The following is a 26,823-nucleotide window of genomic DNA, read 5'->3' on the forward strand; positions in this document are numbered from 1 at the left end:
CCCCTGTCTTGCTGCTTAGCAATAATGGTATGGGTTTAGGTTCTGCTGTGTGTACTGGTGGTTGACTGCCCCCCAGCCCAGAGTGTGCATGGAAAATTGTCTGGCAGCCTCCCTGACAGCAAGCAGTGATAGTGCCCATGAAGGGGACCTTGTTGGGCCCGCCCCTTTCACGGTTATCGCTTCTCGGCCTTTTGGCTAAGATCAAGTGTAGTATCTGTTCTTATCAGTTTAATATCTGATACGTCCCCTATCTGGGGACCATATATTAAATGGATTTTTGAGAACGGGGGCCGATTTCGAAGCTTGCTTCCGTCGCCCTATGCATTGACCCGATGTGGCAGTATCTTCGGGTACAGTGCACCACCCCCTTACAGGGTTAAAAAGAAAGATTCCTACTTTCATTGCTACCTGCTTGCTGGCTAGCCAGCTAGCCAGCCCTGTGGGCCTTGCTGCTGCTGCTGCTGCTGCTGCAGCCAAAAAACAAAAGGTGGTGCTGCTGCTGCTTCTGCTGCTTCTGCTTGTGTCTGGCCGCTGTTGGAGCGTCCAGGCACAGGACTTCTGCTGCTGCTGACTAAATGGCCTCCTTAATTGGATCATTTGAGTAGCCAGCACACCTGTGCAGGTAGGGCATGACATGATAGGCAGCTGCCTTGATAGCGGGTGGGTGCTGAATGTTCCTAATTGACAAAATAAGATTAATGCTTATGAAGAAATATAAAATCTCATCCCTTCCCCAATATCGCGCCACACCCCTACCCCTTAATTCCCTGGTTGAACTTGATGGACATATGTCTTTTTTCGACCGTACTAACTATGTAACTATGTAACATAACATGGGGGGGTCTCCTGGCTGTTCACACAGGTGTGTCATTGCTGTACATTGACCATGCATTGCTTCTGTGGTATTGCAAAGGCAAAGACAAATGCTTCCAGCCATCCATTGCACTAATGGATTGGTCATCAGCTGGCTGTCTATGTCCCGCATCAATATAGACCAAAGTACAGAGGGTTAGGCTATGCTATAGTGCACCTACCTGATGCATCAGAAGGTGCGAGGCCCTTGCTAAATTCTGTGCACAGACTTTGAGATCTATGCTTTAGACTGTATCTAAACCTGCTCCAACATGGACTGACATTCTGGCCTACTTTCAGCCGATGCGACTTGTCTGTCGCTGAACAGTCGCTTTTTATGTATTCAGCACCTATGTATAATGTTGTAAAAATGCTCTAGAAGCTAAAGTCGCAGAAATGTCACACATATTTGGCCTGCAACTTTCTGTGCGACAAATTCAGACAGGAAAAATCAGTATAAATCCTTAGAAAATTATCCCCCAGTGTCTCCATCTGCTGGCGGTATTGAATAAGCATTGCTGCACTGATGGGGTATGCATTAGACGAAAAAAAAGAAGAAAAAGAAGAATAATACGCCCAGAAAAGAGGCGAAAAGGAGAAAAACGTAAAAAAACGTGAAAAAAAAGTAAGAGGAAGAGAAGGGAAAAAAAGGTGGAAATGGGTTTAAAAGTGATTTCGGCGGAGAAATATATATATATATATATATATATATATATATATATACGCGCACACACACACATATATATAAACGTATTCTCCGTTGAGATATTGCAGCCGCTGCTGTGTCCAGGCCCAGGAGCCTTAGCACTGTGCTGTGATGTCACTCAATACCACTGACATCACTAGGTGTAAACAACATCTCTCCTTTGCTGTGTATGTGACTATGGAGCTGTTTGGTGATGTCGTCTATTATGGCCTTCATAGAAGCAACAGGAGATTGTTGCATCCATCTAGAACCCTCAGAACTACAGTGCTATGATGTCACTCACTTCCACAGGCCTTGCAGAGTGTAAACAACAACAACCCAGCTTTGTTGTGTATGTAACCATAGGGATTGTGATGTCACCTAGAACCTTCACAGCAGCGACAGCTTTATGAGGAGCATCAGCACTGCTCTGCCTGAGCAGAACCATCACCGCCATAGGTTGTCAAATAACCCGGATTTAACCCACACAGGTAAGTCCAATGGGGTGCAGGCATGTCCTCTATGCTTACAGCTTCCCGTGGGTGTTGGTTTGATACCGTTTGGGGACAGCCAAGGAGGCATCTGCAGGCAACAAAGGTAGGTGTGTGCTTGTGTGTGTGTTTCCTATGCAGATCCTAAGCCCATTGTCACATGCAAGTAGGAGGAGTAAGAAGGGTTCCTGGCAAATCCGGGTTATGGATTGCATTTAAAAAGGCCCCGTGGGAGTGCAATGGGCCCCTGTCTTGCTGCTTAGCAATAATGGTATGGGTTTAGGTTCTGCTGTGTGTACTGGTGGTTGACTGCCCCCCAGCCCAGAGTGTGCATGGAAAATTGTCTGGCAGCCTCCCTGACAGCAAGCAGTGATAGTGCCCATGAAGGGGACCTTGTTGGGCCCGCCCCTTTCACGGTTATCGCTTCTCGGCCTTTTGGCTAAGATCAAGTGTAGTATCTGTTCTTATCAGTTTAATATCTGATACGTCCCCTATCTGGGGACCATATATTAAATGGATTTTTGAGAACGGGGGCCGATTTCGAAGCTTGCTTCCGTCGCCCTATGCATTGACCCGATATGGCAGTATCTTCGGGTACAGTGCACCACCCCCTTACAGGGTTAAAAAGAAAGATTCCTACTTTCATTGCTACCTGCTTGCTGGCTAGCCAGCTAGCCAGCCCTGTGGGCCTTGCTGCTGCTGCTGCTGCTGCTGCAGCCAAAAAACAAAAGGTGGTGCTGCTGCTGCTTCTGCTGCTTCTGCTTGTGTCTGGCCGCTGTTGGAGCGTCCAGGCACAGGACTTCTGCTGCTGCTGACTAAATGGCCTCCTTAATTGGATCATTTGAGTAGCCAGCACACCTGTGCAGGTAGGGCATGACATGATAGGCAGCTGCCTTGATAGCGGGTGGGTGCTGAATGTTCCTAATTGACAAAATAAGATTAATGCTTATGAAGAAATATAAAATCTCATCCCTTCCCCAATATCGCGCCACACCCCTACCCCTTAATTCCCTGGTTGAACTTGATGGACATATGTCTTTTTTCGACCGTACTAACTATGTAACTATGTAACATAACATGGGGGGGTCTCCTGGCTGTTCACACAGGTGTGTCATTGCTGTACATTGACCATGCATTGCTTCTGTGGTATTGCAAAGGCAAAGACAAATGCTTCCAGCCATCCATTGCACTAATGGATTGGTCATCAGCTGGCTGTCTATGTCCCGCATCAATATAGACCAAAGTACAGAGGGTTAGGCTATGCTATAGTGCACCTACCTGATGCATCAGAAGGTGCGAGGCCCTTGCTAAATTCTGTGCACAGACTTTGAGATCTATGCTTTAGACTGTATCTAAACCTGCTCCAACATGGACTGACATTCTGGCCTACTTTCAGCCGATGCGACTTGTCTGTCGCTGAACAGTCGCTTTTTATGTATTCAGCACCTATGTATAATGTTGTAAAAATGCTCTAGAAGCTAAAGTCGCAGAAATGTCACACATATTTGGCCTGCAACTTTCTGTGCGACAAATTCAGACAGGAAAAATCAGTATAAATCCTTAGAAAATTATCCCCCAGTGTCTCCATCTGCTGGCGGTATTGAATAAGCATTGCTGCACTGATGGGGTATGCATTAGACGAAAAAAAAGAAGAAAAAGAAGAATAATACGCCCAGAAAAGAGGCGAAAAGGAGAAAAACGTAAAAAAACGTGAAAAAAAAGTAAGAGGAAGAGAAGGGAAAAAAAGGTGGAAATGGGTTTAAAAGTGATTTCGGCGGAGAAATATATATATATATATATATATATATATATATATATATATACGCGCACACACACACATATATATAAACGTATTCTCCGTTGAGATATTGCAGCCGCTGCTGTGTCCAGGCCCAGGAGCCTTAGCACTGTGCTGTGATGTCACTCAATACCACTGACATCACTAGGTGTAAACAACATCTCTCCTTTGCTGTGTATGTGACTATGGAGCTGTTTGGTGATGTCGTCTATTACGGCCTTCATAGAAGCAACAGGAGATTGTTGCATCCATCTAGAACCCTCAGAACTACAGTGCTATGATGTCACTCACTTCCACAGGCCTTGCAGAGTGTAAACAACAACAACCCAGCTTTGTTGTGTATGTAACCATAGGGATTGTGATGTCACCTAGAACCTTCACAGCAGCGACAGCTTTATGAGGAGCATCAGCACTGCTCTGCCTGAGCAGAACCATCACCGCCATAGGTTGTCAAATAACCCGGATTTAACCCACACAGGTAAGTCCAATGGGGTGCAGGCATGTCCTCTATGCTTACAGCTTCCCGTGGGTGTTGGTTTGATACCGTTTGGGGACAGCCAAGGAGGCATCTGCAGGCAACAAAGGTAGGTGTGTGCTTGTGTGTGTGTTTCCTATGCAGATCCTAAGCCCAGTGTCACATGCAAGTAGGAGGAGTAAGAAGGGTTCCTGGCAAATCCGGGTTATGGATTGCATTTAAAAAGGCCCCGTGGGAGTGCAATGGGCCCCTGTCTTGATGCTTAGCAATAATGGTATGGGTTTAGGTTCTGCTGTGTGTACTGGTGGTTGACTGCCCCCCAGCCCAGAGTGTGCATGGAAAATTGTCTGGCAGCCTCCCTGACAGCAAGCAGTGATAGTGCCCATGAAGGGGACCTTGTTGGGCCCGCCCCTTTCACGGTTATCGCTTCTCGGCCTTTTGGCTAAGATCAAGTGTAGTATCTGTTCTTATCAGTTTAATATCTGATACGTCCCCTATCTGGGGACCATATATTAAATGGATTTTTGAGAACGGGGGCCGATTTCGAAGCTTGCTTCCGTCGCCCTATGCATTGACCCGATGTGGCAGTATCTTCGGGTACAGTGCACCACCCCCTTACAGGGTTAAAAAGAAAGATTCCTACTTTCATTGCTACCTGCTTGCTGGCTAGCCAGCTAGCCAGCCCTGTGGGCCTTGCTGCTGCTGCTGCTGCTGCTGCAGCCAAAAAACAAAAGGTGGTGCTGCTGCTGCTTCTGCTGCTTCTGCTTGTGTCTGGCCGCTGTTGGAGCGTCCAGGCACAGGACTTCTGCTGCTGCTGACTAAATGGCCTCCTTAATTGGATCATTTGAGTAGCCAGCACACCTGTGCAGGTAGGGCATGACATGATAGGCAGCTGCCTTGATAGCGGGTGGGTGCTGAATGTTCCTAATTGACAAAATAAGATTAATGCTTATGAAGAAATATAAAATCTCATCCCTTCCCCAATATCGCGCCACACCCCTACCCCTTAATTCCCTGGTTGAACTTGATGGACATATGTCTTTTTTCGACCGTACTAACTATGTAACTATGTAACATAACATGGGGGGGTCTCCTGGCTGTTCACACAGGTGTGTCATTGCTGTACATTGACCATGCATTGCTTCTGTGGTATTGCAAAGGCAAAGACAAATGCTTCCAGCCATCCATTGCACTAATGGATTGGTCATCAGCTGGCTGTCTATGTCCCGCATCAATATAGACCAAAGTACAGAGGGTTAGGCTATGCTATAGTGCACCTACCTGATGCATCAGAAGGTGCGAGGCCCTTGCTAAATTCTGTGCACAGACTTTGAGATCTATGCTTTAGACTGTATCTAAACCTGCTCCAACATGGACTGACATTCTGGCCTACTTTCAGCCGATGCGACTTGTCTGTCGCTGAACAGTCGCTTTTTATGTATTCAGCACCTATGTATAATGTTGTAAAAATGCTCTAGAAGCTAAAGTCGCAGAAATGTCACACATATTTGGCCTGCAACTTTCTGTGCGACAAATTCAGACAGGAAAAATCAGTATAAATCCTTAGAAAATTATCCCCCAGTGTCTCCATCTGCTGGCGGTATTGAATAAGCATTGCTGCACTGATGGGGTATGCATTAGACGAAAAAAAAGAAGAAAAAGAAGAATAATACGCCCAGAAAAGAGGCGAAAAGGAGAAAAACGTAAAAAAACGTGAAAAAAAAGTAAGAGGAAGAGAAGGGAAAAAAAGGTGGAAATGGGTTTAAAAGTGATTTCGGCGGAGAAATATATATATATATATATATATATATATATATATATATATATATATACGCGCACACACACACATATATATAAACGTATTCTCCGTTGAGATATTGCAGCCGCTGCTGTGTCCAGGCCCAGGAGCCTTAGCACTGTGCTGTGATGTCACTCAATACCACTGACATCACTAGGTGTAAACAACATCTCTCCTTTGCTGTGTATGTGACTATGGAGCTGTTTGGTGATGTCGTCTATTATGGCCTTCATAGAAGCAACAGGAGATTGTTGCATCCATCTAGAACCCTCAGAACTACAGTGCTATGATGTCACTCACTTCCACAGGCCTTGCAGAGTGTAAACAACAACAACCCAGCTTTGTTGTGTATGTAACCATAGGGATTGTGATGTCACCTAGAACCTTCACAGCAGCGACAGCTTTATGAGGAGCATCAGCACTGCTCTGCCTGAGCAGAACCATCACCGCCATAGGTTGTCAAATAACCCGGATTTAACCCACACAGGTAAGTCCAATGGGGTGCAGGCATGTCCTCTATGCTTACAGCTTCCCGTGGGTGTTGGTTTGATACCGTTTGGGGACAGCCAAGGAGGCATCTGCAGGCAACAAAGGTAGGTGTGTGCTTGTGTGTGTGTTTCCTATGCAGATCCTAAGCCCAGTGTCACATGCAAGTAGGAGGAGTAAGAAGGGTTCCTGGCAAATCCGGGTTATGGATTGCATTTAAAAAGGCCCCGTGGGAGTGCAATGGGCCCCTGTCTTGCTGCTTAGCAATAATGGTATGGGTTTAGGTTCTGCTGTGTGTACTGGTGGTTGACTGCCCCCCAGCCCAGAGTGTGCATGGAAAATTGTCTGGCAGCCTCCCTGACAGCAAGCAGTGATAGTGCCCATGAAGGGGACCTTGTTGGGCCCGCCCCTTTCACGGTTATCGCTTCTCGGCCTTTTGGCTAAGATCAAGTGTAGTATCTGTTCTTATCAGTTTAATATCTGATACGTCCCCTATCTGGGGACCATATATTAAATGGATTTTTGAGAACGGGGGCCGATTTCGAAGCTTGCTTCCGTCGCCCTATGCATTGACCCGATATGGCAGTATCTTCGGGTACAGTGCACCACCCCCTTACAGGGTTAAAAAGAAAGATTCCTACTTTCATTGCTACCTGCTTGCTGGCTAGCCAGCTAGCCAGCCCTGTGGGCCTTGCTGCTGCTGCTGCTGCTGCAGCCAAAAAACAAAAGGTGGTGCTGCTGCTGCTTCTGCTGCTTCTGCTTGTGTCTGGCCGCTGTTGGAGCGTCCAGGCACAGGACTTCTGCTGCTGCTGACTAAATGGCCTCCTTAATTGGATCATTTGAGTAGCCAGCACACCTGTGCAGGTAGGGCATGACATGATAGGCAGCTGCCTTGATAGCGGGTGGGTGCTGAATGTTCCTAATTGACAAAATAAGATTAATGCTTATGAAGAAATATAAAATCTCATCCCTTCCCCAATATCGCGCCACACCCCTACCCCTTAATTCCCTGGTTGAACTTGATGGACATATGTCTTTTTTCGACCGTACTAACTATGTAACTATGTAACATAACATGGGGGGGTCTCCTGGCTGTTCACACAGGTGTGTCATTGCTGTACATTGACCATGCATTGCTTCTGTGGTATTGCAAAGGCAAAGACAAATGCTTCCAGCCATCCATTGCACTAATGGATTGGTCATCAGCTGGCTGTCTATGTCCCGCATCAATATAGACCAAAGTACAGAGGGTTAGGCTATGCTATAGTGCACCTACCTGATGCATCAGAAGGTGCGAGGCCCTTGCTAAATTCTGTGCACAGACTTTGAGATCTATGCTTTAGACTGTATCTAAACCTGCTCCAACATGGACTGACATTCTGGCCTACTTTCAGCCGATGCGACTTGTCTGTCGCTGAACAGTCGCTTTTTATGTATTCAGCACCTATGTATAATGTTGTAAAAATGCTCTAGAAGCTAAAGTCGCAGAAATGTCACACATATTTGGCCTGCAACTTTCTGTGCGACAAATTCAGACAGGAAAAATCAGTATAAATCCTTAGAAAATTATCCCCCAGTGTCTCCATCTGCTGGCGGTATTGAATAAGCATTGCTGCACTGATGGGGTATGCATTAGACGAAAAAAAAGAAGAAAAAGAAGAATAATACGCCCAGAAAAGAGGCGAAAAGGAGAAAAACGTAAAAAAACGTGAAAAAAAAGTAAGAGGAAGAGAAGGGAAAAAAAGGTGGAAATGGGTTTAAAAGTGATTTCGGCGGAGAAATATATATATATATATATATATATATATATATATATATATATATACGCGCACACACACACATATATATAAACGTATTCTCCGTTGAGATATTGCAGCCGCTGCTGTGTCCAGGCCCAGGAGCCTTAGCACTGTGCTGTGATGTCACTCAATACCACTGACATCACTAGGTGTAAACAACATCTCTCCTTTGCTGTGTATGTGACTATGGAGCTGTTTGGTGATGTCGTCTATTATGGCCTTCATAGAAGCAACAGGAGATTGTTGCATCCATCTAGAACCCTCAGAACTACAGTGCTATGATGTCACTCACTTCCACAGGCCTTGCAGAGTGTAAACAACAACAACCCAGCTTTGTTGTGTATGTAACCATAGGGATTGTGATGTCACCTAGAACCTTCACAGCAGCGACAGCTTTATGAGGAGCATCAGCACTGCTCTGCCTGAGCAGAACCATCACCGCCATAGGTTGTCAAATAACCCGGATTTAACCCACACAGGTAAGTCCAATGGGGTGCAGGCATGTCCTCTATGCTTACAGCTTCCCGTGGGTGTTGGTTTGATACCGTTTGGGGACAGCCAAGGAGGCATCTGCAGGCAACAAAGGTAGGTGTGTGCTTGTGTGTGTGTTTCCTATGCAGATCCTAAGCCCAGTGTCACATGCAAGTAGGAGGAGTAAGAAGGGTTCCTGGCAAATCCGGGTTATGGATTGCATTTAAAAAGGCCCCGTGGGAGTGCAATGGGCCCCTGTCTTGCTGCTTAGCAATAATGGTATGGGTTTAGGTTCTGCTGTGTGTACTGGTGGTTGACTGCCCCCCAGCCCAGAGTGTGCATGGAAAATTGTCTGGCAGCCTCCCTGACAGCAAGCAGTGATAGTGCCCATGAAGGGGACCTTGTTGGGCCCGCCCCTTTCACGGTTATCGCTTCTCGGCCTTTTGGCTAAGATCAAGTGTAGTATCTGTTCTTATCAGTTTAATATCTGATACGTCCCCTATCTGGGGACCATATATTAAATGGATTTTTGAGAACGGGGGCCGATTTCGAAGCTTGCTTCCGTCGCCCTATGCATTGACCCGATATGGCAGTATCTTCGGGTACAGTGCACCACCCCCTTACAGGGTTAAAAAGAAAGATTCCTACTTTCATTGCTACCTGCTTGCTGGCTAGCCAGCTAGCCAGCCCTGTGGGCCTTGCTGCTGCTGCTGCTGCTGCTGCAGCCAAAAAACAAAAGGTGGTGCTGCTGCTGCTTCTGCTGCTTCTGCTTGTGTCTGGCCGCTGTTGGAGCGTCCAGGCACAGGACTTCTGCTGCTGCTGACTAAATGGCCTCCTTAATTGGATCATTTGAGTAGCCAGCACACCTGTGCAGGTAGGGCATGACATGATAGGCAGCTGCCTTGATAGCGGGTGGGTGCTGAATGTTCCTAATTGACAAAATAAGATTAATGCTTATGAAGAAATATAAAATCTCATCCCTTCCCCAATATCGCGCCACACCCCTACCCCTTAATTCCCTGGTTGAACTTGATGGACATATGTCTTTTTTCGACCGTACTAACTATGTAACTATGTAACATAACATGGGGGGGTCTCCTGGCTGTTCACACAGGTGTGTCATTGCTGTACATTGACCATGCATTGCTTCTGTGGTATTGCAAAGGCAAAGACAAATGCTTCCAGCCATCCATTGCACTAATGGATTGGTCATCAGCTGGCTGTCTATGTCCCGCATCAATATAGACCAAAGTACAGAGGGTTAGGCTATGCTATAGTGCACCTACCTGATGCATCAGAAGGTGCGAGGCCCTTGCTAAATTCTGTGCACAGACTTTGAGATCTATGCTTTAGACTGTATCTAAACCTGCTCCAACATGGACTGACATTCTGGCCTACTTTCAGCCGATGCGACTTGTCTGTCGCTGAACAGTCGCTTTTTATGTATTCAGCACCTATGTATAATGTTGTAAAAATGCTCTAGAAGCTAAAGTCGCAGAAATGTCACACATATTTGGCCTGCAACTTTCTGTGCGACAAATTCAGACAGGAAAAATCAGTATAAATCCTTAGAAAATTATCCCCCAGTGTCTCCATCTGCTGGCGGTATTGAATAAGCATTGCTGCACTGATGGGGTATGCATTAGACGAAAAAAAAGAAGAAAAAGAAGAATAATACGCCCAGAAAAGAGGCGAAAAGGAGAAAAACGTAAAAAAACGTGAAAAAAAAGTAAGAGGAAGAGAAGGGAAAAAAAGGTGGAAATGGGTTTAAAAGTGATTTCGGCGGAGAAATATATATATATATATATATATATATATATATATATACGCGCACACACACACATATATATAAACGTATTCTCCGTTGAGATATTGCAGCCGCTGCTGTGTCCAGGCCCAGGAGCCTTAGCACTGTGCTGTGATGTCACTCAATACCACTGACATCACTAGGTGTAAACAACATCTCTCCTTTGCTGTGTATGTGACTATGGAGCTGTTTGGTGATGTCGTCTATTATGGCCTTCATAGAAGCAACAGGAGATTGTTGCATCCATCTAGAACCCTCAGAACTACAGTGCTATGATGTCACTCACTTCCACAGGCCTTGCAGAGTGTAAACAACAACAACCCAGCTTTGTTGTGTATGTAACCATAGGGATTGTGATGTCACCTAGAACCTTCACAGCAGCGACAGCTTTATGAGGAGCATCAGCACTGCTCTGCCTGAGCAGAACCATCACCGCCATAGGTTGTCAAATAACCCGGATTTAACCCACACAGGTAAGTCCAATGGGGTGCAGGCATGTCCTCTATGCTTACAGCTTCCCGTGGGTGTTGGTTTGATACCGTTTGGGGACAGCCAAGGAGGCATCTGCAGGCAACAAAGGTAGGTGTGTGCTTGTGTGTGTGTTTCCTATGCAGATCCTAAGCCCAGTGTCACATGCAAGTAGGAGGAGTAAGAAGGGTTCCTGGCAAATCCGGGTTATGGATTGCATTTAAAAAGGCCCCGTGGGAGTGCAATGGGCCCCTGTCTTGCTGCTTAGCAATAATGGTATGGGTTTAGGTTCTGCTGTGTGTACTGGTGGTTGACTGCCCCCCAGCCCAGAGTGTGCATGGAAAATTGTCTGGCAGCCTCCCTGACAGCAAGCAGTGATAGTGCCCATGAAGGGGACCTTGTTGGGCCCGCCCCTTTCACGGTTATCGCTTCTCGGCCTTTTGGCTAAGATCAAGTGTAGTATCTGTTCTTATCAGTTTAATATCTGATACGTCCCCTATCTGGGGACCATATATTAAATGGATTTTTGAGAACGGGGGCCGATTTCGAAGCTTGCTTCCGTCGCCCTATGCATTGACCCGATATGGCAGTATCTTCGGGTACAGTGCACCACCCCCTTACAGGGTTAAAAAGAAAGATTCCTACTTTCATTGCTACCTGCTTGCTGGCTAGCCAGCTAGCCAGCCCTGTGGGCCTTGCTGCTGCTGCTGCTGCTGCTGCAGCCAAAAAACAAAAGGTGCTGCTGCTGCTGCTTCTGCTGCTTCTGCTTGTGTCTGGCCGCTGTTGGAGCGTCCAGGCACAGGACTTCTGCTGCTGCTGACTAAATGGCCTCCTTAATTGGATCATTTGAGTAGCCAGCACACCTGTGCAGGTAGGGCATGACATGATAGGCAGCTGCCTTGATAGCGGGTGGGTGCTGAATGTTCCTAATTGACAAAATAAGATTAATGCTTATGAAGAAATATAAAATCTCATCCCTTCCCCAATATCGCGCCACACCCCTACCCCTTAATTCCCTGGTTGAACTTGATGGACATATGTCTTTTTTCGACCGTACTAACTATGTAACTATGTAACATAACATGGGGGGGTCTCCTGGCTGTTCCAGGTGTGTCATTGCTGTACATTGACCATGCATTGCTTCTGTGGTATTGCAAAGGCAAAGACAAATGCTTCCAGCCATCCATTGCACTAATGGATTGGTCATCAGCTGGCTGTCTATGTCCCGCATCAATATAGACCAAAGTACAGAGGGTTAGGCTATGCTATAGTGCACCTACCTGATGCATCAGAAGGTGCGAGGCCCTTGCTAAATTCTGTGCACAGACTTTGAGATCTATGCTTTAGACTGTATCTAAACCTGCTCCAACATGGACTGACATTCTGGCCTACTTTCAGCCGATGCGACTTGTCTGTCGCTGAACAGTCGCTTTTTATGTATTCAGCACCTATGTATAATGTTGTAAAAATGCTCTAGAAGCTAAAGTCGCAGAAATGTCACACATATTTGGCCTGCAACTTTCTGTGCGACAAATTCAGACAGGAAAAATCAGTATAAATCCTTAGAAAATTATCCCCCAGTGTCTCCATCTGCTGGCGGTATTGAATAAGCATTGCTGCACTGATGGGGTATGCATTAGACGAAAAAAAAGAAGAAAAAGAAGAATAATACGCCCAGAAAAGAGGCGAAAAGGAGAAAAACGTAAAAAAACGTGAAAAAAAAGTAAGAGGAAGAGAAGGGAAAAAAAGGTGGAAATGGGTTTAAAAGTGATTTCGGCGGAGAAATATATATATATATATATATATATATATATATATATATATATATATACGCGCACACACACACATATATATAAACGTATTCTCCGTTGAGATATTGCAGCCGCTGCTGTGTCCAGGCCCAGGAGCCTTAGCACTGTGCTGTGATGTCACTCAATACCACTGACATCACTAGGTGTAAACAACATCTCTCCTTTGCTGTGTATGTGACTATGGAGCTGTTTGGTGATGTCGTCTATTATGGCCTTCATAGAAGCAACAGGAGATTGTTGCATCCATCTAGAACCCTCAGAACTACAGTGCTATGATGTCACTCACTTCCACAGGCCTTGCAGAGTGTAAACAACAACAACCCAGCTTTGTTGTGTATGTAACCATAGGGATTGTGATGTCACCTAGAACCTTCACAGCAGCGACAGCTTTATGAGGAGCATCAGCACTGCTCTGCCTGAGCAGAACCATCACCGCCATAGGTTGTCAAATAACCCGGATTTAACCCACACAGGTAAGTCCAATGGGGTGCAGGCATGTCCTCTATGCTTACAGCTTCCCGTGGGTGTTGGTTTGATACCGTTTGGGGACAGCCAAGGAGGCATCTGCAGGCAACAAAGGTAGGTGTGTGCTTGTGTGTGTGTTTCCTATGCAGATCCTAAGCCCAGTGTCACATGCAAGTAGGAGGAGTAAGAAGGGTTCCTGGCAAATCCGGGTTATGGATTGCATTTAAAAAGGCCCCGTGGGAGTGCAATGGGCCCCTGTCTTGCTGCTTAGCAATAATGGTATGGGTTTAGGTTCTGCTGTGTGTACTGGTGGTTGACTGCCCCCCAGCCCAGAGTGTGCATGGAAAATTGTCTGGCAGCCTCCCTGACAGCAAGCAGTGATAGTGCCCATGAAGGGGACCTTGTTGGGCCCGCCCCTTTCACGGTTATCGCTTCTCGGCCTTTTGGCTAAGATCAAGTGTAGTATCTGTTCTTATCAGTTTAATATCTGATACGTCCCCTATCTGGGGACCATATATTAAATGGATTTTTGAGAACGGGGGCCGATTTCGAAGCTTGCTTCCGTCGCCCTATGCATTGACCCGATATGGCAGTATCTTCGGGTACAGTGCACCACCCCCTTACAGGGTTAAAAAGAAAGATTCCTACTTTCATTGCTACCTGCTTGCTGGCTAGCCAGCTAGCCAGCCCTGTGGGCCTTGCTGCTGCTGCTGCTGCAGCCAAAAAACAAAAGGTGGTGCTGCTGCTGCTTCTGCTGCTTCTGCTTGTGTCTGGCCGCTGTTGGAGCGTCCAGGCACAGGACTTCTGCTGCTGCTGACTAAATGGCCTCCTTAATTGGATCATTTGAGTAGCCAGCACACCTGTGCAGGTAGGGCATGACATGATAGGCAGCTGCCTTGATAGCGGGTGGGTGCTGAATGTTCCTAATTGACAAAATAAGATTAATGCTTATGAAGAAATATAAAATCTCATCCCTTCCCCAATATCGCGCCACACCCCTACCCCTTAATTCCCTGGTTGAACTTGATGGACATATGTCTTTTTTCGACCGTACTAACTATGTAACTATGTAACATAACATGGGGGGGTCTCCTGGCTGTTCACACAGGTGTGTCATTGCTGTACATTGACCATGCATTGCTTCTGTGGTATTGCAAAGGCAAAGACAAATGCTTCCAGCCATCCATTGCACTAATGGATTGGTCATCAGCTGGCTGTCTATGTCCCGCATCAATATAGACCAAAGTACAGAGGGTTAGGCTATGCTATAGTGCACCTACCTGATGCATCAGAAGGTGCGAGGCCCTTGCTAAATTCTGTGCACAGACTTTGAGATCTATGCTTTAGACTGTATCTAAACCTGCTCCAACATGGACTGACATTCTGGCCTACTTTCAGCCGATGCGACTTGTCTGTCGCTGAACAGTCGCTTTTTATGTATTCAGCACCTATGTATAATGTTGTAAAAATGCTCTAGAAGCTAAAGTCGCAGAAATGTCACACATATTTGGCCTGCAACTTTCTGTGCGACAAATTCAGACAGGAAAAATCAGTATAAATCCTTAGAAAATTATCCCCCAGTGTCTCCATCTGCTGGCGGTATTGAATAAGCATTGCTGCACTGATGGGGTATGCATTAGACGAAAAAAAAGAAGAAAAAGAAGAATAATACGCCCAGAAAAGAGGCGAAAAGGAGAAAAACGTAAAAAAACGTGAAAAAAAAGTAAGAGGAAGAGAAGGGAAAAAAAGGTGGAAATGGGTTTAAAAGTGATTTCGGCGGAGAAATATATATATATATATATATATATATATATATATATATACGCGCACACACACACATATATATAAACGTATTCTCCGTTGAGATATTGCAGCCGCTGCTGTGTCCAGGCCCAGGAGCCTTAGCACTGTGCTGTGATGTCACTCAATACCACTGACATCACTAGGTGTAAACAACATCTCTCCTTTGCTGTGTATGTGACTATGGAGCTGTTTGGTGATGTCGTCTATTATGGCCTTCATAGAAGCAACAGGAGATTGTTGCATCCATCTAGAACCCTCAGAACTACAGTGCTATGATGTCACTCACTTCCACAGGCCTTGCAGAGTGTAAACAACAACAACCCAGCTTTGTTGTGTATGTAACCATAGGGATTGTGATGTCACCTAGAACCTTCACAGCAGCGACAGCTTTATGAGGAGCATCAGCACTGCTCTGCCTGAGCAGAACCATCACCGCCATAGGTTGTCAAATAACCCGGATTTAACCCACACAGGTAAGTCCAATGGGGTGCAGGCATGTCCTCTATGCTTACAGCTTCCCGTGGGTGTTGGTTTGATACCGTTTGGGGACAGCCAAGGAGGCATCTGCAGGCAACAAAGGTAGGTGTGTGCTTGTGTGTGTGTTTCCTATGCAGATCCTAAGCCCAGTGTCACATGCAAGTAGGAGGAGTAAGAAGGGTTCCTGGCAAATCCGGGTTATGGATTGCATTTAAAAAGGCCCCGTGGGAGTGCAATGGGCCCCTGTCTTGCTGCTTAGCAATAATGGTATGGGTTTAGGTTCTGCTGTGTGTACTGGTGGTTGACTGCCCCCCAGCCCAGAGTGTGCATGGAAAATTGTCTGGCAGCCTCCCTGACAGCAAGCGGTGATAGTGCCCATGAAGGGGACCTTGTTGGGCCCGCCCCTTTCACGGTTATCGCTTCTCGGCCTTTTGGCTAAGATCAAGTGTAGTATCTGTTCTTATCAGTTTAATATCTGATACGTCCCCTATCTGGGGACCATATATTAAATGGATTTTTGAGAACGGGGGCCGATTTCGAAGCTTGCTTCCGTCGCCCTATGCATTGACCCGATATGGCAGTATCTTCGGGTACAGTGCACCACCCCCTTACAGGGTTAAAAAGAAAGATTCCTACTTTCATTGCTACCTGCTTGCTGGCTAGCCAGCTAGCCAGCCCTGTGGGCCTTGCTGCTGCTGCTGCTGCTGCTGCAGCCAAAAAACAAAAGGTGGTGCTGCTGCTGCTTCTGCTGCTTCTGCTTGTGTCTGGCCGCTGTTGGAGCGTCCAGGCACAGGACTTCTGCTGCTGCTGACTAAATGGCCTCCTTAATTGGATCATTTGAGTAGCCAGCACACCTGTGCAGGTAGGGCATGACATGATAGGCAGCTGCCTTGATAGCGGGTGGGTGCTGAATGTTCCTAATTGACAAAATAAGATTAATGCTTATGAAGAAATATAAAATCTCATCCCTTCCCCAATATCGCGCCACACCCCTACCCCTTAATTCCCTGGTTGAACTTGATGGACATATGTCTTTTTTCGACCGTACTAACTATGTAACTATGTAACATAACATGGGGGGGTCTCCTGGCTGTTCACACAGGTGTGTCATTGCTGTACATTGACCATGCATTGCTTCTGTGGTATTGCAAAGGCAAAGACAAATGCTTCCAGCCATCCATTGCACTAATGGATTGGTCATCAGCTGGCTGTCTATGTCCCGCATCAATATAGACCAAAGTACAGAGGGTTAGGCTATGCTATAGTGCACCTACCTGATGCATCAGAAGGTGCGAGGCCCTTGCTAAATTCTGTGCACAGACTTTGAGATCTATGCTTTAGACTGTATCTAAACCTGCTCCAACATGGACTGACATTCTGGCCTACTTTCAGCCGATGCGACTTGTCTGTCGCTGAACAGTCGCTTTTTATGTATTCAGCACCTATGTATAATGTTGTAAAAATGCTCTAGAAGCTAAAGTCGCAGAAATGTCACACATATTTGGCCTGCAACTTTCTGTGCGACAAATTCAGACAGGAAAAATCAGTATAAATCCTTAGAAAATTATCCCCCAGTGTCTCCATCTGCTGGCGGTATTGAATAAGCATTGCTGCACTGATGGGGTATGCATTAGACGAAAAAAAAGAAGAAAAAGAAGAATAATACGCCCAGAAAAGAGGCGAAAAGGAGAAAAACGTAAAAAAACGTGAAAAAAAAGTAAGAGGAAGAGAAGGGAAAAAAAGGTGGAAATGGGTTTAAAAGTGATTTCGGCGGAGAAATATATATATATATATATATATATATATATATATATATATATATACGCGCACACACACACATATATATAAACGTATTCTCCGTTGAGATATTGCAGCCGCTGCTGTGTCCAGGCCCAGGAGCCTTAGCACTGTGCTGTGATGTCACTCAATACCACTGACATCACTAGGTGTAAACAACATCTCTCCTTTGCTGTGTATGTGACTATGGAGCTGTTTGGTGATGTCGTCTATTATGGCCTTCATAGAAGCAACAGGAGATTGTTGCATCCATCTAGAACCCTCAGAACTACAGTGCTATGATGTCACTCACTTCCACAGGCCTTGCAGAGTGTAAACAACAACAACCCAGCTTTGTTGTGTATGTAACCATAGGGATTGTGATGTCACCTAGAACCTTCACAGCAGCGACAGCTTTATGAGGAGCATCAGCACTGCTCTGCCTGAGCAGAACCATCACCGCCATAGGTTGTCAAATAACCCGGATTTAACCCACACAGGTAAGTCCAATGGGGTGCAGGCATGTCCTCTATGCTTACAGCTTCCCGTGGGTGTTGGTTTGATACCGTTTGGGGACAGCCAAGGAGGCATCTGCAGGCAACAAAGGTAGGTGTGTGCTTGTGTGTGTGTTTCCTATGCAGATCCTAAGCCCAGTGTCACATGCAAGTAGGAGGAGTAAGAAGGGTTCCTGGCAAATCCGGGTTATGGATTGCATTTAAAAAGGCCCCGTGGGAGTGCAATGGGCCCCTGTCTTGCTGCTTAGCAATAATGGTATGGGTTTAGGTTCTGCTGTGTGTACTGGTGGTTGACTGCCCCCCAGCCCAGAGTGTGCATGGAAAATTGTCTGGCAGCCTCCCTGACAGCAAGCAGTGATAGTGCCCATGAAGGGGACCTTGTTGGGCCCGCCCCTTTCACGGTTATCGCTTCTCTGCCTTTTGGCTAAGATCAAGTGTAGTATCTGTTCTTATCAGTTTAATATCTGATACGTCCCCTATCTGGGGACCATATATTAAATGGATTTTTGAGAACGGGGGCCGATTTCGAAGCTTGCTTCCGTCGCCCTATGCATTGACCCGATATGGCAGTATCTTCGGGTACAGTGCACCACCCCCTTACAGGGTTAAAAAGAAAGATTCCTACTTTCATTGCTACCTGCTTGCTGGCTAGCCAGCTAGCCAGCCCTGTGGGCCTTGCTGCTGCTGCTGCTGCTGCAGCCAAAAAACAAAAGGTGGTGCTGCTGCTGCTTCTGCTTGTGTCTGGCCGCTGTTGGAGCGTCCAGGCACAGGACTTCTGCTGCTGCTGACTAAATGGCCTCCTTAATTGGATCATTTGAGTAGCCAGCACACCTGTGCAGGTAGGGCATGACATGATAGGCAGCTGCCTTGATAGCGGGTGGGTGCTGAATGTTCCTAATTGACAAAATAAGATTAATGCTTATGAAGAAATATAAAATCTCATCCCTTCCCCAATATCGCGCCACACCCCTACCCCTTAATTCCCTGGTTGAACTTGATGGACATATGTCTTTTTTCGACCGTACTAACTATGTAACTATGTAACATAACATGGGGGGGTCTCCTGGCTGTTCACACAGGTGTGTCATTGCTGTACATTGACCATGCATTGCTTCTGTGGTATTGCAAAGGCAAAGACAAATGCTTCCAGCCATCCATTGCACTAATGGATTGGTCATCAGCTGGCTGTCTATGTCCCGCATCAATATAGACCAAAGTACAGAGGGTTAGGCTATGCTATAGTGCACCTACCTGATGCATCAGAAGGTGCGAGGCCCTTGCTAAATTCTGTGCACAGACTTTGAGATCTATGCTTTAGACTGTATCTAAACCTGCTCCAACATGGACTGACATTCTGGCCTACTTTCAGCCGATGCGACTTGTCTGTCGCTGAACAGTCGCTTTTTATGTATTCAGCACCTATGTATAATGTTGTAAAAATGCTCTAGAAGCTAAAGTCGCAGAAATGTCACACATATTTGGCCTGCAACTTTCTGTGCGACAAATTCAGACAGGAAAAATCAGTATAAATCCTTAGAAAATTATCCCCCAGTGTCTCCATCTGCTGGCGGTATTGAATAAGCATTGCTGCACTGATGGGGTATGCATTAGACGAAAAAAAAGAAGAAAAAGAAGAATAATACGCCCAGAAAAGAGGCGAAAAGGAGAAAAACGTAAAAAAACGTGAAAAAAAAGTAAGAGGAAGAGAAGGGAAAAAAAGGTGGAAATGGGTTTAAAAGTGATTTCGGCGGAGAAATATATATATATATATATATATATATATATATATATATATATACGCGCACACACACACATATATATAAACGTATTCTCCGTTGAGATATTGCAGCCGCTGCTGTGTCCAGGCCCAGGAGCCTTAGCACTGTGCTGTGATGTCACTCAATACCACTGACATCACTAGGTGTAAACAACATCTCTCCTTTGCTGTGTATGTGACTATGGAGCTGTTTGGTGATGTCGTCTATTATGGCCTTCATAGAAGCAACAGGAGATTGTTGCATCCATCTAGAACCCTCAGAACTACAGTGCTATGATGTCACTCACTTCCACAGGCCTTGCAGAGTGTAAACAACAACAACCCAGCTTTGTTGTGTATGTAACCATAGGGATTTGTGATGTCACCTAGAACCTTCACAGCAGCGACAGCTTTATGAGGAGCATCAGCACTGCTCTGCCTGAGCAGAACCATCACCGCCATAGGTTGTCAAATAACCCGGATTTAACCCACACAGGTAAGTCCAATGGGGTGCAGGCATGTCCTCTATGCTTACAGCTTCCCGTGGGTGTTGGTTTGATACCGTTTGGGGACAGCCAAGGAGGCATCTGCAGGCAACAAAGGTAGGTGTGTGCTTGTGTGTGTGTTTCCTATGCAGATCCTAAGCCCAGTGTCACATGCAAGTAGGAGGAGTAAGAAGGGTTCCTGGCAAATCCGGGTTATGGATTGCATTTAAAAAGGCCCCGTGGGAGTGCAATGGGCCCCTGTCTTGCTGCTTAGCAATAATGGTATGGGTTTAGGTTCTGCTGTGTGTACTGGTGGTTGACTGCCCCCCAGCCCAGAGTGTGCATGGAAAATTGTCTGGCAGCCTCCCTGACAGCAAGCAGTGATAGTGCCCATGAAGGGGACCTTGTTGGGCCCGCCCCTTTCACGGTTATCGCTTCTCGGCCTTTTGGCTAAGATCAAGTGTAGTATCTGTTCTTATCAGTTTAATATCTGATACGTCCCCTATCTGGGGACCATATATTAAATGGATTTTTGAGAACGGGGGCCGATTTCGAAGCTTGCTTCCGTCGCCCTATGCATTGACCCGATATGGCAGTATCTTCGGGTACAGTGCACCACCCCCTTACAGGGTTAAAAAGAAAGATTCCTACTTTCATTGCTACCTGCTTGCTGGCTAGCCAGCTAGCCAGCCCTGTGGGCCTTGCTGCTGCTGCTGCTGCTGCTGCAGCCAAAAAACAAAAGGTGGTGCTGCTGCTGCTTCTGCTGCTTCTGCTTGTGTCTGGCCGCTGTTGGAGCGTCCAGGCACAGGACTTCTGCTGCTGCTGACTAAATGGCCTCCTTAATTGGATCATTTGAGTAGCCAGCACACCTGTGCAGGTAGGGCATGACATGATAGGCAGCTGCCTTGATAGCGGGTGGGTGCTGAATGTTCCTAATTGACAAAATAAGATTAATGCTTATGAAGAAATATAAAATCTCATCCCTTCCCCAATATCGCGCCACACCCCTACCCCTTAATTCCCTGGTTGAACTTGATGGACATATGTCTTTTTTCGACCGTACTAACTATGTAACTATGTAACATAACATGGGGGGGTCTCCTGGCTGTTCACACAGGTGTGTCATTGCTGTACATTGACCATGCATTGCTTCTGTGGTATTGCAAAGGCAAAGACAAATGCTTCCAGCCATCCATTGCACTAATGGATTGGTCATCAGCTGGCTGTCTATGTCCCGCATCAATATAGACCAAAGTACAGAGGGTTAGGCTATGCTATAGTGCACCTACCTGATGCATCAGAAGGTGCGAGGCCCTTGCTAAATTCTGTGCACAGACTTTGAGATCTATGCTTTAGACTGTATCTAAACCTGCTCCAACATGGACTGACATTCTGGCCTACTTTCAGCCGATGCGACTTGTCTGTCGCTGAACAGTCGCTTTTTATGTATTCAGCACCTATGTATAATGTTGTAAAAATGCTCTAGAAGCTAAAGTCGCAGAAATGTCACACATATTTGGCCTGCAACTTTCTGTGCGACAAATTCAGACAGGAAAAATCAGTATAAATCCTTAGAAAATTATCCCCCAGTGTCTCCATCTGCTGGCGGTATTGAATAAGCATTGCTGCACTGATGGGGTATGCATTAGACGAAAAAAAAGAAGAAAAAGAAGAATAATACGCCCAGAAAAGAGGCGAAAAGGAGAAAAACGTAAAAAAAACGTGAAAAAAAAGTAAGAGGAAGAGAAGGGAAAAAAAGGTGGAAATGGGTTTAAAAGTGATTTCGGCGGAGAAATATATATATATATATATATATATATATATATATATATATATATACGCGCACACACACACATATATATAAACGTATTCTCCGTTGAGATATTGCAGCCGCTGCTGTGTCCAGGCCCAGGAGCCTTAGCACTGTGCTGTGATGTCACTCAATACCACTGACATCACTAGGTGTAAACAACATCTCTCCTTTGCTGTGTATGTGACTATGGAGCTGTTTGGTGATGTCGTCTATTATGGCCTTCATAGAAGCAACAGGAGATTGTTGCATCCATCTAGAACCCTCAGAACTACAGTGCTATGATGTCACTCACTTCCACAGGCCTTGCAGAGTGTAAACAACAACAACCCAGCTTTGTTGTGTATGTAACCATAGGGATTGTGATGTCACCTAGAACCTTCACAGCAGCGACAGCTTTATGAGGAGCATCAGCACTGCTCTGCCTGAGCAGAACCATCACCGCCATAGGTTGTCAAATAACCCGGATTTAACCCACACAGGTAAGTCCAATGGGGTGCAGGCATGTCCTCTATGCTTACAGCTTCCCGTGGGTGTTGGTTTGATACCGTTTGGGGACAGCCAAGGAGGCATCTGCAGGCAACAAAGGTAGGTGTGTGCTTGTGTGTGTGTTTCCTATGCAGATCCTAAGTCCAGTGTCACATGCAAGTAGGAGGAGTAAGAAGGGTTCCTGGCAAATCCGGGTTATGGATTGCATTTAAAAAGGCCCCGTGGGAGTGCAATGGGCCCCTGTCTTGCTGCTTAGCAATAATGGTATGGGTTTAGGTTCTGCTGTGTGTACTGGTGGTTGACTGCCCCCCAGCCCAGAGTGTGCATGGAAAATTGTCTGGCAGCCTCCCTGACAGCAAGCAGTGATAGTGCCCATGAAGGGGACCTTGTTGGGCCCGCCCCTTTCACGGTTATCGCTTCTCGGCCTTTTGGCTAAGATCAAGTGTAGTATCTGTTCTTATCAGTTTAATATCTGATACGTCCCCTATCTGGGGACCATATATTAAATGGATTTTTGAGAACGGGGGCCGATTTCGAAGCTTGCTTCCGTCGCCCTATGCATTGACCCGATATGGCAGTATCTTCGGGTACAGTGCACCACCCCCTTACAGGGTTAAAAAGAAAGATTCCTACTTTCATTGCTACCTGCTTGCTGGCTAGCCAGCTAGCCAGCCCTGTGGGCCTTGCTGCTGCTGCTGCTGCTGCTGCTGCAGCCAAAAAACAAAAGGTGGTGCTGCTGCTGCTTCTGCTGCTGCTTGCTTGTGTCTGGCCGCTGTTGGAGCGTCCAGGCACAGGACTTCTGCTGCTGCTGACTAAATGGCCTCCTTAATTGGATCATTTGAGTAGCCAGCACACCTGTGCAGGTAGGGCATGACATGATAGGCAGCTGCCTTGATAGCGGGTGGGTGCTGAATGTTCCTAATTGACAAAATAAGATTAATGCTTATGAAATCCCTTCCCCAATATCGCGCCACACCCCTACCCCTTAATTCCCTGGTTGAACTTGATGGACATATGTCTTTTTTCGACCGTACTAACTATGTAACTATGTAACATAACATGGGGGGGTCTCCTGGCTGTTCACACAGGTGTGTCATTGCTGTACATTGACCATGCATTGCTTCTGTGGTATTGCAAAGGCAAAGACAAATGCTTCCAGCCATCCATTGCACTAATGGATTGGTCATCAGCTGGCTGTCTATGTCCCGCATCAATATAGACCAAAGTACAGAGGGTTAGGCTATGCTATAGTGCACCTACCTGATGCATCAGAAGGTGCGAGGCCCTTGCTAAATTCTGTGCACAGACTTTGAGATCTATGCTTTAGACTGTATCTAAACCTGCTCCAACATGGACTGACATTCTGGCCTACTTTCAGCCGATGCGACTTGTCTGTCGCTGAACAGTCGCTTTTTATGTATTCAGCACCTAGACAGGAAAAATCAGTATAAATCCTTAGAAAATTATCCCCCAGTGTCTCCATCTGCTGGCGGTATTGAATAAGCATTGCTGCACTGATGGGGTATGCATTAGACGAAAAAAAAGAAGAAAAAGAAGAATAATACGCCCAGAAAAGAGGCGAAAAGGAGAAAAACGTAAAAAAACGTGAAAAAAAAGTAAGAGGAAGAGAAGGGAAAAAAAGGTGGAAATGGGTTTAAAAGTGATTTCGGCGGAGAATATATATATATATATATATATATATATATATGCGCACACACACACATATATATAAACGTATTCTCCGTTGAGATATTGCAGCCGCTGCTGTGTCCAGGCCCAGGAGCCTTAGCACTGTGCTGTGATGTCACTCAATACCACTGACATCACTAGGTGTAAACAACATCTCTCCTTTGCTGTGTATGTGACTATGGAGCTGTTTGGTGATGTCGTCTATTATGGCCTTCATAGAAGCAACAGGAGATTGTTGCATCCATCTAGAACCCTCAGAACTACAGTGCTATGATGTCACTCACTTCCACAGGCCTTGCAGAGTGTAAACAACAACAACCCAGCTTTGTTGTGTATGTAACCATAGGGATTGTGATGTCACCTAGAACCTTCACAGCAGCGACAGCTTTATGAGGAGCATCAGCACTGCTCTGCCTGAGCAGAACCATCACCGCCATAGGTTGTCAAATAACCCGGATTTAACCCACACAGGTAAGTCCAATGGGGTGCAGGCATGTCCTCTATGCTTACAGCTTCCCGTGGGTGTTGGTTTGATACCGTTTGGGGACAGCCAAGGAGGCATCTGCAGGCAACAAAGGTAGGTGTGTGCTTGTGTGTGTGTTTCCTATGCAGATCCTAAGCCCAGTGTCACATGCAAGTAGGAGGAGTAAGAAGGGTTCCTGGCAAATCCGGGTTATGGATTGCATTTAAAAAGGCCCCGTGGGAGTGCAATGGGCCCCTGTCTTGCTGCTTAGCAATAATGGTATGGGTTTAGGTTCTGCTGTGTGTACTGGTGGTTGACTGCCCCCCAGCCCAGAGTGTGCATGGAAAATTGTCTGGCAGCCTCCCTGACAGCAAGCAGTGATAGTGCCCATGAAGGGGACCTTGTTGGGCCCGCCCCTTTCACGGTTATCGCTTCTCGGCCTTTTGGCTAAGATCAAGTGTAGTATCTGTTCTTATCAGTTTAATATCTGATACGTCCCCTATCTGGGGACCATATATTAAATGGATTTTTGAGAACGGGGGCCGATTTCGAAGCTTGCTTCCGTCGCCCTATGCATTGACCCGATATGGCAGTATCTTCGGGTACAGTGCACCACCCCCTTACAGGGTTAAAAAGAAAGATTCCTACTTTCATTGCTACCTGCTTGCTGGCTAGCCAGCTAGCCAGCCCTGTGGGCCTTGCTGCTGCTGCTGCTGCTGCAGCCAAAAAACAAAAGGTGGTGCTGCTGCTGCTTCTGCTGCTTCTGCTTGTGTCTGGCCGCTGTTGGAGCGTCCAGGCACAGGACTTCTGCTGCTGCTGACTAAATGGCCTCCTTAATTGGATCATTTGAGTAGCCAGCACACCTGTGCAGGTAGGGCATGACATGATAGGCAGCTGCCTTGATAGCGGGTGGGTGCTGAATGTTCCTAATTGACAAAATAAGATTAATGCTTATGAAGAAATATAAAATCTCATCCCTTCCCCAATATCGCGCCACACCCCTACCCCTTAATTCCCTGGTTGAACTTGATGGACATATGTCTTTTTTCGACCGTACTAACTATGTAACTATGTAACATAACATGGGGGGGTCTCCTGGCTGTTCACACAGGTGTGTCATTGCTGTACATTGACCATGCATTGCTTCTGTGGTATTGCAAAGGCAAAGACAAATGCTTCCAGCCATCCATTGCACTAATGGATTGGTCATCAGCTGGCTGTCTATGTCCCGCATCAATATAGACCAAAGTACAGAGGGTTAGGCTATGCTATAGTGCACCTACCTGATGCATCAGAAGGTGCGAGGCCCTTGCTAAATTCTGTGCACAGACTTTGAGATCTATGCTTTAGACTGTATCTAAACCTGCTCCAACATGGACTGACATTCTGGCCTACTTTCAGCCGATGCGACTTGTCTGTCGCTGAACAGTCGCTTTTTATGTATTCAGCACCTATGTATAATGTTGTAAAAATGCTCTAGAAGCTAAAGTCGCAGAAATGTCACACATATTTGGCCTGCAACTTTCTGTGCGACAAATTCAGACAGGAAAAATCAGTATAAATCCTTAGAAAATTATCCCCCAGTGTCTCCATCTGCTGGCGGTATTGAATAAGCATTGCTGCACTGATGGGGTATGCATTAGACGAAAAAAAAGAAGAAAAAGAAGAATAATACGCCCAGAAAAGAGGCGAAAAGGAGAAAAACGTAAAAAAACGTGAAAAAAAAGTAAGAGGAAGAGAAGGGAAAAAAAGGTGGAAATGGGTTTAAAAGTGATTTCGGCGGAGAAATATATATATATATATATATATATATATATATATATATATACGCGCACACACACACATATATATAAACGTATTCTCCGTTGAGATATTGCAGCCGCTGCTGTGTCCAGGCCCAGGAGCCTTAGCACTGTGCTGTGATGTCACTCAATACCACTGACATCACTAGGTGTAAACAACATCTCTCCTTTGCTGTGTATGTGACTATGGAGCTGTTTGGTGATGTCGTCTATTATGGCCTTCATAGAAGCAACAGGAGATTGTTGCATCCATCTAGAACCCTCAGAACTACAGTGCTATGATGTCACTCACTTCCACAGGCCTTGCAGAGTGTAAACAACAACAACCCAGCTTTGTTGTGTATGTAACCAT

The 26,823-nt window shown here is 46.0% G+C and overlaps 12 non-coding genes across 12 annotated transcripts; all 12 read left to right on the plus strand.

Annotated features, from left to right (window-relative positions):
• Positions 1 to 175: 175 nt before the first annotated feature.
• On the plus strand, positions 176 to 366 carry LOC130307774 (U2 spliceosomal RNA). The gene has a single exon (XR_008856933.1). It is a non-coding gene; the product is annotated as a U2 spliceosomal RNA (small nuclear RNA).
• Positions 367 to 2,447: 2,081 nt separating this feature from the next.
• On the plus strand, positions 2,448 to 2,638 carry LOC130307828 (U2 spliceosomal RNA). Its single transcript, XR_008856971.1, has one exon. It is a non-coding gene; the product is annotated as a U2 spliceosomal RNA (small nuclear RNA).
• A 2,085-nt stretch (positions 2,639 to 4,723) lies between these two features.
• On the plus strand, positions 4,724 to 4,914 carry LOC130307776 (U2 spliceosomal RNA). Its single transcript, XR_008856935.1, has one exon. It is a non-coding gene; the product is annotated as a U2 spliceosomal RNA (small nuclear RNA).
• Positions 4,915 to 7,005: 2,091 nt separating this feature from the next.
• Positions 7,006 to 7,196, plus strand: LOC130307829 (U2 spliceosomal RNA). The gene has a single exon (XR_008856972.1). It is a non-coding gene; the product is annotated as a U2 spliceosomal RNA (small nuclear RNA).
• A 2,086-nt stretch (positions 7,197 to 9,282) lies between these two features.
• Positions 9,283 to 9,473, plus strand: LOC130307830 (U2 spliceosomal RNA). Its single transcript, XR_008856973.1, has one exon. It is a non-coding gene; the product is annotated as a U2 spliceosomal RNA (small nuclear RNA).
• A 2,081-nt stretch (positions 9,474 to 11,554) lies between these two features.
• On the plus strand, positions 11,555 to 11,745 carry LOC130307832 (U2 spliceosomal RNA). Its single transcript, XR_008856975.1, has one exon. It is a non-coding gene; the product is annotated as a U2 spliceosomal RNA (small nuclear RNA).
• A 2,088-nt stretch (positions 11,746 to 13,833) lies between these two features.
• On the plus strand, positions 13,834 to 14,024 carry LOC130307833 (U2 spliceosomal RNA). The gene has a single exon (XR_008856976.1). It is a non-coding gene; the product is annotated as a U2 spliceosomal RNA (small nuclear RNA).
• Positions 14,025 to 16,101: 2,077 nt separating this feature from the next.
• Positions 16,102 to 16,292, plus strand: LOC130307834 (U2 spliceosomal RNA). The gene has a single exon (XR_008856977.1). It is a non-coding gene; the product is annotated as a U2 spliceosomal RNA (small nuclear RNA).
• A 2,089-nt stretch (positions 16,293 to 18,381) lies between these two features.
• LOC130307771 (U2 spliceosomal RNA) lies at positions 18,382 to 18,572 on the plus strand. The gene has a single exon (XR_008856930.1). It is a non-coding gene; the product is annotated as a U2 spliceosomal RNA (small nuclear RNA).
• Positions 18,573 to 20,648: 2,076 nt separating this feature from the next.
• LOC130307835 (U2 spliceosomal RNA) lies at positions 20,649 to 20,839 on the plus strand. The gene has a single exon (XR_008856978.1). It is a non-coding gene; the product is annotated as a U2 spliceosomal RNA (small nuclear RNA).
• A 2,090-nt stretch (positions 20,840 to 22,929) lies between these two features.
• On the plus strand, positions 22,930 to 23,120 carry LOC130307836 (U2 spliceosomal RNA). Its single transcript, XR_008856979.1, has one exon. It is a non-coding gene; the product is annotated as a U2 spliceosomal RNA (small nuclear RNA).
• A 1,976-nt stretch (positions 23,121 to 25,096) lies between these two features.
• LOC130307837 (U2 spliceosomal RNA) lies at positions 25,097 to 25,287 on the plus strand. The gene has a single exon (XR_008856980.1). It is a non-coding gene; the product is annotated as a U2 spliceosomal RNA (small nuclear RNA).
• Positions 25,288 to 26,823: the final 1,536 nt, after the last annotated feature.

The sequence above is a fragment of the Hyla sarda genome, unplaced genomic scaffold (genome assembly GCF_029499605.1).
Source record: "Hyla sarda isolate aHylSar1 unplaced genomic scaffold, aHylSar1.hap1 scaffold_144, whole genome shotgun sequence".
NCBI classification, from domain to species: Eukaryota; Metazoa; Chordata; class Amphibia; order Anura; family Hylidae; genus Hyla; species Hyla sarda.